This window comes from Triturus cristatus, chromosome 2_1, assembly GCF_964204655.1.
Source record: "Triturus cristatus chromosome 2_1, aTriCri1.1, whole genome shotgun sequence".
NCBI lineage: Eukaryota > Metazoa > Chordata > Amphibia > Caudata > Salamandridae > Triturus > Triturus cristatus.
This window is the reverse complement of record NC_140581.1, coordinates 931674438-931689739: the sequence shown is the minus strand read 5'-3', so window position 1 is coordinate 931689739 and position 15302 is coordinate 931674438.

Sequence of the window (15302 nt, the reverse complement as noted above, 5' to 3'; positions counted from 1 at the left end):
TCAATGGTGACATGTGAGGGGGGTGTACATTTACATTGAGGTAGTGGTGGAGCAGTGAGTTGACAGTTATGGTAAATGAGATAATCGAGTAGTCACCACATTGATGTAGTAGTGGTAGTGGAGTGGAGTGGAGTAGTGGTACAGGCCTCCCACCCCCAGACACCCTCCCTGGGACGATGGCTACCTACCTGTAAGTTTGTTTGGTGTACTGCAATGGCTTTCAACTGCTTCTGGGTGGGGGAGTGCTCCATCCTGCTGAGGTGTGGGACAGGGGTATGGTGGGAGTGGTGGTACAGGCCTCCCACCCCCAAACACCCTCCCAGGGAAGATGGCTCCCTACCTGTAAGTTTGATGTAGGTTGTGTAATGGCTGACACATGCTTTTCGGTGGGGTTGGGGGAGGGATCCATCTTGCTAGGCTGTGGGACAGGGGGAATGGCGGGAGTAGTGGTGCAGGCCTACCACCCACAAACACCCTCATTGTGAAGATGGCTACCTACCTGTTAGTTTGATGAGGGTAATGTAATGGCTGACACATGCTTTTGGGTGGGGTGGAGGGAGGGCTCCATCTTGCTGATGCAGTGGGACAAGGGGGCCTGATGGGAGTTGTAGTGCTGGCTGCCTGTGCACATGCCCCCATGGTAATGTTGGTAGCTACGTTTGGGGTGAATGGGAGTGAATGAATGTTGGATCTGTGAGACATGTTTTTGTGAGTGTGTGGTGCAGATGAATGGAATTTGTCCTAGGTGGTGTAGCTTTGTAGTTGTGCAAGACAGTACATGGCAGTGTGGTGGTAGTCATTTGTTTGTACTTACCAGCGTCCACTGGCCGGCTACTCCTGTGAGACTCTCTGGATGCAGTACGGCAAGCACCTTCTACTCCCATGGTGTGAATGGTTTTGGTGGAATGGGAGGGCCACCGCCAGTCCTCTCAGCCAGCTCACGGTTCTTGCTTCTCCTCTCTTTGACAACCCTCTTTAGATCATACCATTGCTTCATGATCTCCTTTTTGAGTCGCGGGGTGTTCCCTACTACATTGACCCTTTCGACTATCCTTGCCCACATTTGTGTCCTTGTGGCTAATGGTGTCTGTTGGACCAGGCTACAAAACCGTTGTGGTTCCACACTGATTATCTCATTTACCATGACTGTCAAATCATTCTCTGTGAATTTGGGCGTTTTATGTGTTGACATGGTGTGGGTGTGCAAGGTGGTTGTGGGTGCAGGGGTGTGAGTGGTGGGTGGGGTTGTGATGTGTATGGTGTGTGATGTGCAGGGGGGTTAGTGGTGCAGGTGTGGTGGTGATTGTGGTGGTGGTAGTGATGTGTGAGCGCTGTGTTCTTTTGCCTCTTCCCTCAGATCTGGTGAATTCCCTTCTCTTCTGGAATGTTGCAAAGGATTGTGGTCAGGGAAGGGGCTTTTTTATACTCAGCTATGTGGGTGTGTCCATATGGGGGAGTGCTATCAGGTGTGTTGTGTGGATTGTCCTGGGATTTGTATTTTTCTTTTTCCATGTGGTTGTGTCATTGAGGTATGTTTTGTGTTTTTGGGGGGCATGGCTAGTTTGCTGTGTGCACTTTTTGACCTTAATGTGGGTTTTTTCATTCGTCCGCCATATTTTTCACGGATCGTCCACATCGGTGGCTATGCTGCAGTTCTTCCGCTGGCTCTCCCATTCATCCCTGTGTGCGACCGCGGCGGTCGGAAACAGCGAAACAAGAAACCTAAAAAAAAAGGGGAAAACACGACAAGGGGGGAGGGTAGAAACACCCTGACCCCCTAGGTCTGCTCAGGGGGTCCCACAAGGACTCTCAGGGCCCAAAAATTTTTTTACAAAAAAACCAAATCGGCGAGATTCGCGCACCCAGCGCAAATTTCGGCAAAAATTAAGCGCGGTCTCCCACGCTGAATATTCTATTTTGCCCCCGGGGGCCAAATCCCGGGGGCATAATTTAAAAAAAGTGTGGGGGGTCCCAATCCCCCCCACACTGCCCCAGGGACCGACACCCCCCGGGGCTGCAAGAAGGAATATGCGGGGGGCTCACGGCCCCCCCGCAGCCCCGGGGACCGCCACCCCCCGGGGCTTTATTTAATGTATGCGGGGTGCTCATGGCCCCCTGCAGAACCGGGGACCGCCACCCCCCGGGGCATGTTTGTTTAGAAAAAAAAATGTGGGGGGGAGGGCTCGAGCCCCCCCACACGCCCCGGGGACCGCCACCTCCCCGGGGCACTAATTATTTAAAATAGGGGGTCCGTTACGGACCCCCAAGCCCCGGGGACCACCACCCCCGGGGCTTAAAATTAAGTGGGAGGGAGGAGGGCCGCACGGCCCCCCTCTTGGAGCCAAAGATGGCCCTGGGGACCGCCACCCCCCAGGGCCGGCTCATGCAGTGTCCTGGGGTGCCCACCCCCGGGACACTGCTGTTTGCAATGGCAGGGCGGGAGCCTCGCGGCTCCCACCCTGCCATTGCAAACTGCTTTGCTTCATTGAAGCGGGAGCAGGGAAACCTGCTCTTGCTTCAATGAAGCAAAGACGATTGCTTTTCCACATGGGGAGCAGCATGTTAGCTGCTCCCCATGTGGAAAAGCAATGCCGGCTCACGCAGGAAGCGGGGAGTCGGCTGGGACCGTGGGGGGATTGGGACCCCCCATGGTCCCCAACGAGATGGCCAGTCCCCGGGGGATGGGGTCCCCAGGGCCAGTAGTGGCCCAGGAGGGGTGCCACGCGGCCCCCCTCCTAAAAATAAATAGTTTAAAAAATGGCCCCAGGGGATGGGGTCCCCGGGGCCAAAAGGGGACACAGGAGGGGGGCAAGGCAGCCCCCCTCCAAAAACAAAAATAAAAAAAAGCCCATGCCCTGGGGGATGGGGTCCCTGGAGCAAATTATGGCCTCAGGAAGGGGGCCACGCGGCCCCCTTCCCGATTTTTTTTGATTTTTTTATAAAAAAATACAAATTGGGGGCAGTCCCTGGGGGATGGGGTCCCCAGGGCCAAAAAATAAGAACAAGAGGTGTATAAATGCATATGATAGTCCTGTACTGAGTGACTGTAAGTATGGGTGAAACCATAGGTTTCAGGGGAGTTATAGTTAGCTGGACATTTCCTTCGTACAAAACCCTAGAAATTCCCCTTTTATAGTCAGTTCAGCTAACTATAATTCGCGCCCCCGCACTGCTGATGACGTCACATATTACATCACTCATGACATGGTCAGTGACATCACTGATGACATCACTGATGACGTCATCCATGTGATAAATTAGTACATCTTCTCACACCCTTTGATATACTCAATCAAAATTTCAGATGTCCATTCTCAAAACCATAGATACTCCAATACCAATAACTACATACCCACTCATTGACTCTTAGATCTACACACACATCCACTCACTCACCTGTACAGTCACCCATACTTACAGTCACTCAGTACAGGACTATCATATGCATTTATACACCTACATAGACACTCACACACCACCAATCATCCATAGAGGTACTCTCACACACCTAGTCAGTCATGCAAATAATTAATCACACTCCCATTTACTCACCTATGCAGTTATACACACACAAGTTCACTTACTCATAAAAATAGTACCACATTCTTATGCTCTTATACAATCACTGATACAAGCACACACTCATCCATACAGCCACTCTCACAATCACACACTCTCACATATACCCACTTATATACTCTTACACACATATATACTGCCTTTCACATATGTAGTTACTCACACATGTACCACTGATATATACATTCAATCACTAACACACCCATACATACACTCACCAAACCATACAGTCCATCACAGATGCACTCTTAAAACCATGCACCCATAGAATCACCCACTTACACATGTATGCACAGAGTCACACACACCCCACCCACACAAACACTCAGGCACCCATACAGATACTCAGACAACCAATCAATATCCCATAGAGACACTCATATAGCTATTCACAAAACCATGCAGCCGCTTATACACCAACAGACAGACAGATCCAGACATTCACACAGTTTAGTCACTAGTCTGCAGTAAGATACGTTTAATGACTCACTTATAGAGTCAGTCACACACCTACTAAATCATCCATTCACACACTTATACACCCACTCATTCTTCCATAGGTTTTTCCCTATATATATATATTAAACATATTTAAAATTTACAGAAACACACACTCACTGGATGACGTCATCAGTGATGTCATCAGTGATGTCATTTTAGATGTCATCAGTGATGTCATCAGTGATGTCACTGACCATGTCATGAGTGATGTAATATGTGACGTCATCAGCAGTGCATTGCAGGGGCGCGAGTTATAGTTAGCTGAACTAACTATAACAGGGGAATTTCTAGGGTTTTGTACGAGGGAAATGTCCAGCTAACTATAACGCCCCTGAAACCTATGTTTTTTTCAGTGAATTACTAAGGTTTTTTAAATGCCAATTCCTAACTATAACGCCCCTGAAACCTTTGGTTTTTTCAGTGAATTTCAAAGGTTTTTTAAATGCTAATTCCTAACTATATCAGGCCTGAAACCTATGTTTTTTCAGTGAATTTCAAAGGTTTTGTAAATGACAATTTTTAATGTATTAATTGTTATACTGATTTTTTTGATACTGATTTACTACATTTTTTAAACTCTTTATTTTTAGATATTTTTTTAATTACATTATAATTACATTATACATTACAATACGAAATATACTTTCTCAGAATGAATTACTTTAGTTTAAATACTTGGCAAATAGGCAACAGACTTTTAAGTACAGTAGTTACAGTTTCAAACACAAAGCAACATTGAGCTCAATGTGAATTTCTAGTTAAATGCAATTAGTTACTTCATGGATTACTTTTCTAACCACAGGACTGGATCCTAGATTCAGTCCTTGGACATCTCCTGTAAACCGTTGAGTAAAAGCGCTTTGGTTACAGTAGTAATTTTTAAGGAATATTATTGTATTTTAAAACTTGAGACTTGGAAACTTTTTCCCATAGAATCACCAATGTTATCCTATGGCAGAAAATTCACTTAGCAGGTTAGTAGTGTTATCGTTACTTTTTCTTACTCAGTGGTGGATCCTGGATCCAACACTGGCCAACCTCCTGTAAACAGTTGAAAGAATGTGTTTAAGTCATACAGACGATTTTTTAGGAATATTTTTAGTTTGTGAAAATAGACACTTAGAAAATGTTCTGGTGAAAACCACACAATGGATTCCTATGGAAGGAAATACAAGTTACTGGTAAGTATGCTTAGAATTACTTTTCAGGTTCTGTGCTGGGCTAAAAGATGCAGCACTGGGTTCTCTCCTGATTACAGGTGAGTAAATCAGAATTCGTAGTTCAGCTGATTTTAGAGGAATATTTGTACGTTACAAAAATGGACACTTTGAAAATTTTCTGGTGAAACCCACACAATGGATTCCTATGGAAGGAAATACAAGTTACTGGTAAGTACGCTTAGAATTACTTTTCAGGGTCTGTGCTGGGCTAAAAGATGCAGCACTGGGTTCTCTACTGATTACAGGTGAGTAAATTGGAATGCGTAGTTCGGCTGATTTTAGAGGAATATTTGTACGTTTCAAAAATGGACACTTAGATAATTTTCTGGTGGAAAACACACAATGGATTCCTATGGAAGGAAATGCAAGTTACTGGTAAGTACGCTTAGAATTACTTTTCAGGGTCAGTGCTGGGCTAAAAGATGCAGCACTGGGTTCTCTCCTGATTACAGGTAAGTAAATCGGAATTCGTAGTTCGGCTGATTTTAGAGGAATATTTGTACAATGGTGAAGGAAGGGGGAGGGGCCTGAGGTGACGTGTGCAAACACGCCCTGTGGCACGTTTTAAGTTGGGGAATTAATTCCTCTTCAATCCTGAGGTCCCCTGGGGGCCAATTAGCCCACCAGGTACCTCCAGTATGCGTCAGGGAGCTGCATTGCAGAGAGGTATTCAGAGGCCACGCCCCTTTTTACAACACTCTGCAACACAGCTCCGTGGCGCTTACTGGAGGTACCTGGTGAGCTAGTTGGTCCCCAGGGACCCTCAGGATTGAAGAGGAATTAATTCCCCAACTTAAAACGCGCCACAGTGCGTCTTTGCACAGATCTCACCTCAGGCCCCACCCCCTACCTTCACCACTGTGCAAACGCGCCCCGTGGGGTGTTTTAAGTTGGGGGATTAAGTCCCCTTGAATCCTGAGGTCCCCTGGCAGCCAACTAGCCCACCAGGTACCTCCAGTATGCGCCAGGGAGCTGCGTTGCAGAGAGGTGTTCAGAGGCCACACCCCTTTCTACAACACTCTGCAACGCAGCTCCGTGGCGCTTAGTGGAGGTACCTGGTGGGCTAGTTGTCCCCTAGGGGACCTCTGGATTGAAGAGGAATGAATTCCCCAACTTAAAACGCACCACAGGGCGTGTTTGCACAGTATCACCTCAGGCCCCGCCCCCTACCTTCACCACTGTGCAAACGCGCCCCGTGGCACGTTTTAAGTTGGGAGATTAAGTCCCCTTGAATCCTGAGGTCCCCTGGTGGCCAACTAGCCCACCAGGTACCTCCAGTAAGCGCCAGGGAGCTGCGTTGCAGAGAGGTGTAAAAAGGGGCGTGGCCTCATTACACCTCTCTGCAACGCAGCCCCCTGGCGCACACTGGAGGTTCCTGGTGGGCTAGTTGGCCCCCAGGGACCCCCAGTATTGAAGGGGAATTCGTACCCCCTCTGCAAACGCGCCAGGGGGCGTGTTTGCAGAGTGATGAAAGGAGGGGGTGAGGCCTCCTCCCCGGTCCTGCTTTTAAAAAAATGTTTCTCTCGTACAAAACCCGTGAAATTCCCCCATTATAGTTAGTTCAGCTAACTATATCTAGTGCCCCCGCAATGCACTGCTGATGAGGTCACATATTACATCAGTCATGACATGGTCAGTGACATCACTGATGACATTACTGATGACATCTCAAATGACAGCCTGCCTTTGCGTGGTTTAAAACAAAAAATTATTATGGGGGAGGGGAGCCGCGTGGCTCCCCTCCCGGGCCACTCATGGCCCCGGGGACCCCATCCCCCGGGGCCTGGCCTCTCGTTGGGGACTGTGGGGGGGTCCCCAATTCCCCCACGGTCCCACCAGCTCCCCGCCTCCTGCGGGAGCCGGCATTGCTTTTCCACACGGGGAGCTGCTGACATGCAGCTCCCCGTGTGGAAAAGCAATCTGGTTTGGTTTTTTGAGGAGAGAGCTCTCTCTTCCAAAAACCAAACAAGAGTTTGCAATGATAGGGCGGTAGCCCTGTCATTGCAAACAGCAGTGTCCCGGGGGTGGGCACCCCGGGACACTGCAGGAGCTGGCCCTGGGGGGTAGCGTCCTTTACAGACCCCCAAATTTAAATATTAGTGTCCCGAGGAGGTGGCAGACCCTGTGGGGGGGGAGGGCTCGAGCCCCCCCACACAGGTATATTTTTATTTTAAAAAAGAATCCCCGGGGGTGGCGTTCCTCTGGGCTTGGGGGTGCCTTAGAGGCCACCCCAAACTTTAAAAAAACACAAGCCCCGGGGCTGCTGGTGGCTGTGTGCCCCCCGCAAATATTTATGCAAAGCCCCGAGGGTGGCGGTCCCCGGGGCAGTGTGGGGGGATTGGGGCCCCCCCACACATTTTTTTCCAGCCCCAGGACCTGGCCCACCCGGGGTCTTCCATTAAACAAAGCGCGGATTCGTGCACCCAGCGCGAACTTGGGCGATTAAAAAAATATATATGCTTTTTTGGGCCCTGGGGGTCCTTGTGGGACCCCCTGAGCAGGCCTAGGGGGTCAGGGTGTTTCTACCCTGCCCCCTTTTCTTGTTTTGCGTGTTTGTTTTACTGTTTTCTTGTGCCTTGGTTCTACCGAGGCACAAGATGGCAGCCAACACTTCCTGGTTTGAAGTGTTGGCAGCCAATTAGAATGTAGCTTGTGATCGGCAGGGTGCGCGGATCCACCGCGGCCATAGATATTGAAACTTTTATTTTTTTATTTTCTCAGCAACTACTGAACGGATTTACACCATTTAAAAAAAGAGGTCTCTTTTTCGGCCCCAACTTGACTAATCACCCCGAAACTTTCAGGATAGGAGCTGACCGTAACGGGCCATACGTTTTGAAAAATTTGCGAAGATTCGTCAACCGGCTTGAAGCTCCTCCTCTGAAGAAGGCCAAAGGTTGGCTGAAATGCATTAGGACAGCGGAGCTTTCACACGGAGAAAATAAAATCTTTAAACTTACCGCGATGTGTGCGGCTCCTTCCTTTCCCCAGGGAAAGACTCTTGAAATATAATAGCGGCTTGGTCCCGCCGCAGAGCAACGCACCACCACTTCAAGCGCGCCACAACTGCCCAAAAACTGACTTTCATTTAAACTTTGCCGCAAGGTATAAGGGCAGTGACAGCCACCAGGGACCGACCCCTGGTTTGGATCCCAGCACGCATAAAAATGGCCTGCGAGGGAATCGCGGAATCAACTCTCGGACGAGCAAGCATCGCCCACTGGAGGGAAATAACTATGAGGCTGACATTGGACTACAGGGACCAGAAGGCTCTACACCGCAGGCCATCGCGGCATCCACCAGAGGGAAATCACTGTGAAAAACAACGAGCAATAAGTTGGTCCCGGTAGTTGAGTGCAGCCCCCAGATGCTTGAAGCTCCTCCTCTGAAGAAGGCCAAAGGTTGGCTGAAATGCATTAGGACAGCGGAGCTTTCAAACGGAGAAAATAAAATCTTTAAATTTACCGCGAAGTGTGCGGCTCCTTCCTTTCTCCAGGGAGAGACTCTTGAAATAAAATAGCGGCTTGGTCCCGCCGCAGAGCAACGCACCACCACTTAAAGCGCGCCACAACTGCCCAAAAACGGACTTATTTATAATATATATATATATATATATATATCAAAGCTCCCAATTGCCCGCTAGGCAGGATTGCACTCGAGCAGCACCCAATTTCAACGGGTAAAGGACCTTCATGTACGCCGATAACTGCGTCTTCCTCTGTCATGGATGAAAACCTGACGCGTTTCTGAGCCGTATTGCTCGTCTTCAGAGGCTCGACCTGGGGAAGAGTTCTGGGGACACACCCACACATATATAATTAACCGCCCTCAGATGGGCGTGCTCAGATGAGCACAACGCCAATGGATTGTGGGTAATGTAGTTCATATCCATTTCCCTTTGGGCACAGTTTCACACTTAAAGCCCTCAGATGGGCCTCGGCGAACAGAAAGTCCATTGATCCCTCGCCACTGCTTCACATAGTAGACTCTGTGTATCAGAGCCCGTGACCCCCAACGAAGGGATGGTGCAATCCTCGCGGCCGGACTGCCGCGTAAAAATCAAAGCTCCCAATTGCCCACTAGGCAGGATTACACTCGAGCAGCAGCCAATTTCAACGGGTAAAGGACCTTCATGTACGCCGATAACTGCGTCTTCCTCTGTCATGGATGAAAGCCTGACGCGTTTCTGAGCCGTATTGCTCGTCTTCAGAGGCTCGACCTGGGGAAGAGTTCTGGGGACACACCCACACATATATAATTAACCGCCCTCAGATGGGCGTGCTCAGATGAGCACAACGCCAATGGATTGTGGGTAATGTAGTTCATATCCATTTCCCTTTGGGCACAGTTTCACACTTAAAGCCCTCAGATGGGCCTCGGCGAACAGAAAGTCCATTGATCCCTCGCCACTGCTTCACATAGTAGACTCTGTGTATCAGAGCCCGTGACCCCCAACGAAGGGATGGTGCAATCCTCGCGGCCGGACTGCCGCGTAAAAATCAAAGCTCCCAATTGCCCGCTAGGCAGGATTGCACTCGAGCAGCAGCCAATTTCAACGGGTAAAGGACCTTCATGTACGCCGATAACTGCGTCTTCCTCTGTCATGGATGAAAGCCTGACGCGTTTCTGAGCCGTATTGCTCGTCTTCAGAGGCTCGACCTGGGGAAGAGTTCTGGGGACTCACCCACACATATATAATTAACCGCCCTCAGATGGGCGTGCTCAGATGAGCACAACACCAATGGATTGTGGGTAATGTAGTTCATATCCATTTCCCTTAGGGCACAGTTTCACACTTAAAGCCCTCAGATGGGCCTCGGCGAACAGAAAGTCCATTGATCCCTCGCCACTGCTTCACATAGTAGATTCTGTGTATCAGAGCCCGTGACCCCAACGAAGGGATGGTGCAATCCTCGCGGCCGGACTGCCGCGTAAAAATCTAGCCTAGCGGGCAATTGGGAGCTTTGATATATATATATATATATATATACATATATATTATCTACTGGCGGTCGCCAGTTGATAGTTATAGTTACAACCTAGTTTCCATAGGAAATCTCAAAATTCTATTTTGAATAACTTTGGCGCCGGTTGACGAATCCTCGCGAAAATTTCAAAACTAATGGGGCGCTCCGTTCAGCTCCTACCCTGAAAGTCTCGGGTGATTCGTCAAGCGGGGGCCGAGAAAAAAGGGGGGTCCCAAAACGCGTTTTCCCCATGCATTTTTCCATAGGACCTTTAGACACAGCTACAGCCCGAACGGCTGAACAGAGTTACTTGAACTTTGGCAGAGAGGTAGCCATAAGGTCAAGGAAGTGCCTTTTGCAGGTCTGGTGTAAATCTGTTCAGTATTTCCTGAGAAAATAGCATTCAAAAGCATATCAATATCTATACGCGTGCACCGTACGTGCAACTATAACTCACGCGACCGCAATCCTCTGCTGATGACGTCAGATATTACATCACTGATGACATATGTGTCTTTATGAAAAATAAATATTCGTAATATATGTATAGCTAAAGATTAATGGAAGAAGACATGGGTAAATAAGTGTCTAAATACAGTGATGTAATATCTGACGTCATCAGCAGAGGATTGCGGTCGCGTGAGTTATAGTTGCCTGCACTAACTATAACGGGGGAATTTCATTGGTTTTTTACGAGTGAAATGTCCAGCTAACTATAACATGTGTGAAACCTATGGTTTTTTAGGTGAATATATATATATATATATATATATATATATATATATATATATATATATATATCAAGCTCCTTACTTCTCAGTGAATTAGGGCCAGCACTCGCGTTAGGTATAAACCTTTAAGATTTATTAACGAGACTCGAAAGTAACAACAAACGCGTTTCGGCGTCAGCCTTCGTCAGTGTCGACGATCGCCGTTGTCTTGGCAACTTAAATTCAAAACAAATTCATGAAATGAACAAAGGACTTCTGCTCGATATCGAGCGCCATCTTGGAATATGTTATTCATCACATATCCCGCTTTGTAATGTAGCACTCTGGTCAAATTATACAAAATTAAAGCGAAGTTAACCACAAATTAATGAACAGATTGTGCGCGTACTTTCAATTAAATTGATTAGGACATACTTTCGCCCTATATGGGCTTGCGCTATAAATTAAACACCAGTTTACAAGTACATGCGTTTCAATTATGATAGATCCAACACATAATTAATTAATTGGAGGAAACTACCTCAAACTTTTGGTAATGGCGCAATAAAGTTATAACATTCAATCACATTTTATCAATGACAATTGACGCCCTGAATGGGCTTGCGTTAAGAATTAAAGCTTCCTCTTGAAACATGTTATATACATATAATCACCGTGATCAATCTAATGCATAGCATATATTGCCGCTTAGGATTCTTTGTCTTCAGGTGTCAATATGTCGCCCTGTATGGGCATTCTGTAGTGGTCTTATCATTCCTCATACAGTATGACCAGTTCTATTCTAATTTAGTCATCGCATGCAAGGTTGTGCAGAGTGTGGGCAACCAATGTCTATTCACATCACAAATGAACAGCAAGTTCCTCCCCGCTATTAAGACCTCCCGGATGTTTTGTTTGTAGGTCTATAATATAGCGAGATTCCAATCTCCTCAGACTCCTCTCTCTATCACCTCCCCTGATGTTCTTCGGGACATGATCGAGACAGAAAAAAAAAGGAGCACTATAAACCCTGTGAAGATGAGAATCCTGGAACACCAAAGGGCGATAACTAGTAGAGACACCAACTATCCGGTTGCACGCCATTTTGCTAGTAAGCATAATAGTAATAGATCTCTGTTGCAATTTTTCTGTCCCGATCATGTCCCGAAGAACATCAGGGGAGGTGATAGAGAGAGGAGTCTCAGGAGATTGGAATCTCGCTATATTATAGACCTACAAACAAAACATCCGGGAGGTCTTAATAGCGGGATATCCTCTCTGAATAAAATGATCTTTCATTTCTTTTTTGATTATACTATATTCCTCAACTGTACTACAAGCTTTTCTGGCACGATAGAATTCTCCAAAAGCAATACTTCTTATCAAAGGAGTAGGATGGGAGCTATATGCATGGAGGATAGTATTTCCAGCTGTAGGCTTTCAAAATATAGTTGTCTTCAGTTTACCTCCCTGAGCCCTCCCTTCTATATCCAGGACTTCCACCGATGGAGTACTTATGTTCCCAGTAAATTTTTAATTCAGTTCATTTAGATATATATATATACTTAGTTTGACAATATAGTGGTGAAAAGAAATGTGTGTAGTTGATGTATGTGCAGGTTGATATTATTTACCACAATATTGTGACATACAACCCCCATTAGTCTATATGGTAGTGTGGAAAACCTGTGTGTTATGTTGTTCATTTGTAGGCGTGGCTAGCTTTGTCTGCCATGTTTATGAACCAAGCCCATCTTCACTCTACCTGCTGCACTTGCTGAGTCATTTGTGTTCTGGAAAAGGATTCTGCTCCATTTTCCATTTGTAAAAGGTCCTCTGCTCCAGTTCTGGTGCTGACTATCTGAAGCATGTTGTTGACTTCAGCAACAGCTTACATTTTTCATTACCTCTCTGACTTTCATCAAGTCTGCTTCTTTGATTATTTGGAATTGTTTCTTGCCAGGCTGCATAAATCTTCAGATTCTTTTGATATGTTAAAGTGAGACACTGAATCTGAGTCTTCTGTTAATCATCGCTCTTGTCTTTTGCTGAGATCACTCACAGTATTTCAAAGGCTTGCTGCATCAGAGTTTACCTCTTTCAAATTTGATGTATTGTCTTATAATGAGAAATAAACAACAGATAATAACAGAGTGTTTAGTGATACTAAATGCCAAGGGCTGTATTGCACCAAGTGCCCTGAGGGCTTAAGACATGTTTGAGGCTGTGTTTTTGAACCACCCAGAGACTTTGGTATTAGAGAAGGGCTTCAGGCACTTGTGCAGCCCCTTCTGTGACATAGATCATGCAGTCGCACATTGCCCACCTGCATGATCCCAGGGGGCTATTCCTGGATTTGCATGGAGGCAGGTCATTTACATATATTTAACAATGCGTAATGTTGTTTGCACTTTTTCTATGTGTATTCACATTATAACAATGTTTTTGTTATAGGTTGATAGTGTATCATTAGTTCATGCATCATATATTCATGCAATTTGAGGGAAATGCAGTAGCTTTGAATGAATGTGCAGGAGATTTCACACATTTCTATTCACACCTCACCATACATCATGGATCATGAGTTTAGTTTTTCTCTCAGAAATGCTGCAAAATAGTGTATAAAGCTTGTGTTAAAGTCTCTTGGGGACAGACCTGCTTCAGACACTCCACAAGCAGCTTCCTCACAGTAGAGTTGGAACAATTATCAGAGTGGGGGTGCTGCCATCAATGTTACATCAGTAAACTCATGCGGCTTGAGAAAAAACATAACTTCACACAACAAAACAATGGGGCAAATGAGACATGCCCATTAAGCAGGAAAGTGGTGAAATTGTAGTATGTAGCCAGTGGTTGTCACAAATATACTACTAAAGCATGGTGTGGGAGCACACTGTCATTCACAGACTGCAATTTTCTACTGAAACGGTCAAAACATTTGCACAGACATGCAGTTGTATTAATCAAACTACATAGGGCCCAAGCTATAAAGTCTAGAAATTATGTTTCTGCGAAAATTTATAATTTGTGTATCATCAAGTGCATTGATTTGATTTGCTCCTATTAAAATCTTTGTTTCCAACACACTTCACAATTACCAAGTAGTGTGCTTCATTTGTGCCGTCCTGATTGCTGAAATATTCCTAATGATGTGTACAGTTCCTTTAGGGATATTTTGTGTTGTGTGTTACAAAATTGACACACAACAGCATTTCCTTTCACAATCACAGTATCGCCAGCAAGCCTGTCAGATAATTCACTAAACAACAATTTTTATGTTAACAGGATAAGCAGCAGTTTGTCACAAGACATAGACTACTATTCGACCTCTATCTTTGAAAGCCCAGCAAATTTGACATGGTAAAGCCAAAATCTAAAAGCATTTTTATTACTCATTCACTTTCTGAACTGCAGCATGGCTTTTTTTGGGAATGCTGCAGCATCACCCCTACTTCCAGTGCCTATGCTTCTACACGAAAAAGGTCAAATCAGTGACTTGTTATCACACTCTCATCAGAGCAAATTGCAGAATAGAGACTAAGGGGTATATTCACAAGCCCCTTGCGCCGTAGGTGCTCCACTTTTAATATCGGAAAAAGTGACGTACCAGCGGTGCAAGGGGCTTGTAAATAAGTGGCCTTGCCTACCGACAAGAAGCAGATGGGAAAATATGAATATGATGAGGAACCCCTCATTTTGGCAGGATTTTAGTACTAATGTAGATACTAGCTAGGACTAGGTAGGAAGGGAACTGAGTGAGCTAATTCCATCTCAAATTGCATAAAAGATTGTCATCAAGCATGTTGCCAATTTTAATATTATTTACATATATTGCATTCATTTTATTCATCAAAATGCCTATATCAGAAATTATACTTTTTCATATAGGCAGCACTAAAGCAAGGCATTGATCTATAATTAAATACGTTTAAATTATAGTGTGGATTTCTTGTGTGTGTGCATTCCTCAGAGAAAGATGTTCCAGTAACCCTCACTAAATAAAATGTATATCTGACGTTCTCTGGCTGGCAGTATTTAATGGTTATATCAAAGAGAAAAGGGACCAGGGGTGCTTGTAGGTCCCGCATACGTACCCCTAATGAATCTCAATTGCATCAACAGAGTATGGAGTTCATTAAAAGTGGTAGAAAAGAGAATATGTGGTTGGTCAATTTTCTAAGGGAACAGGCAGGGGAACTAGAGCCCTCGCACACCCAATTGGGTGTCTTGCTTCATCATAGGGCTTTCTCGTCATCTGGCCGGCGTTGCAATGCCCAACAGGCGCCCTTAAAGGGGCTCTTTTTCGGAGATCTTTTATTCCCAAG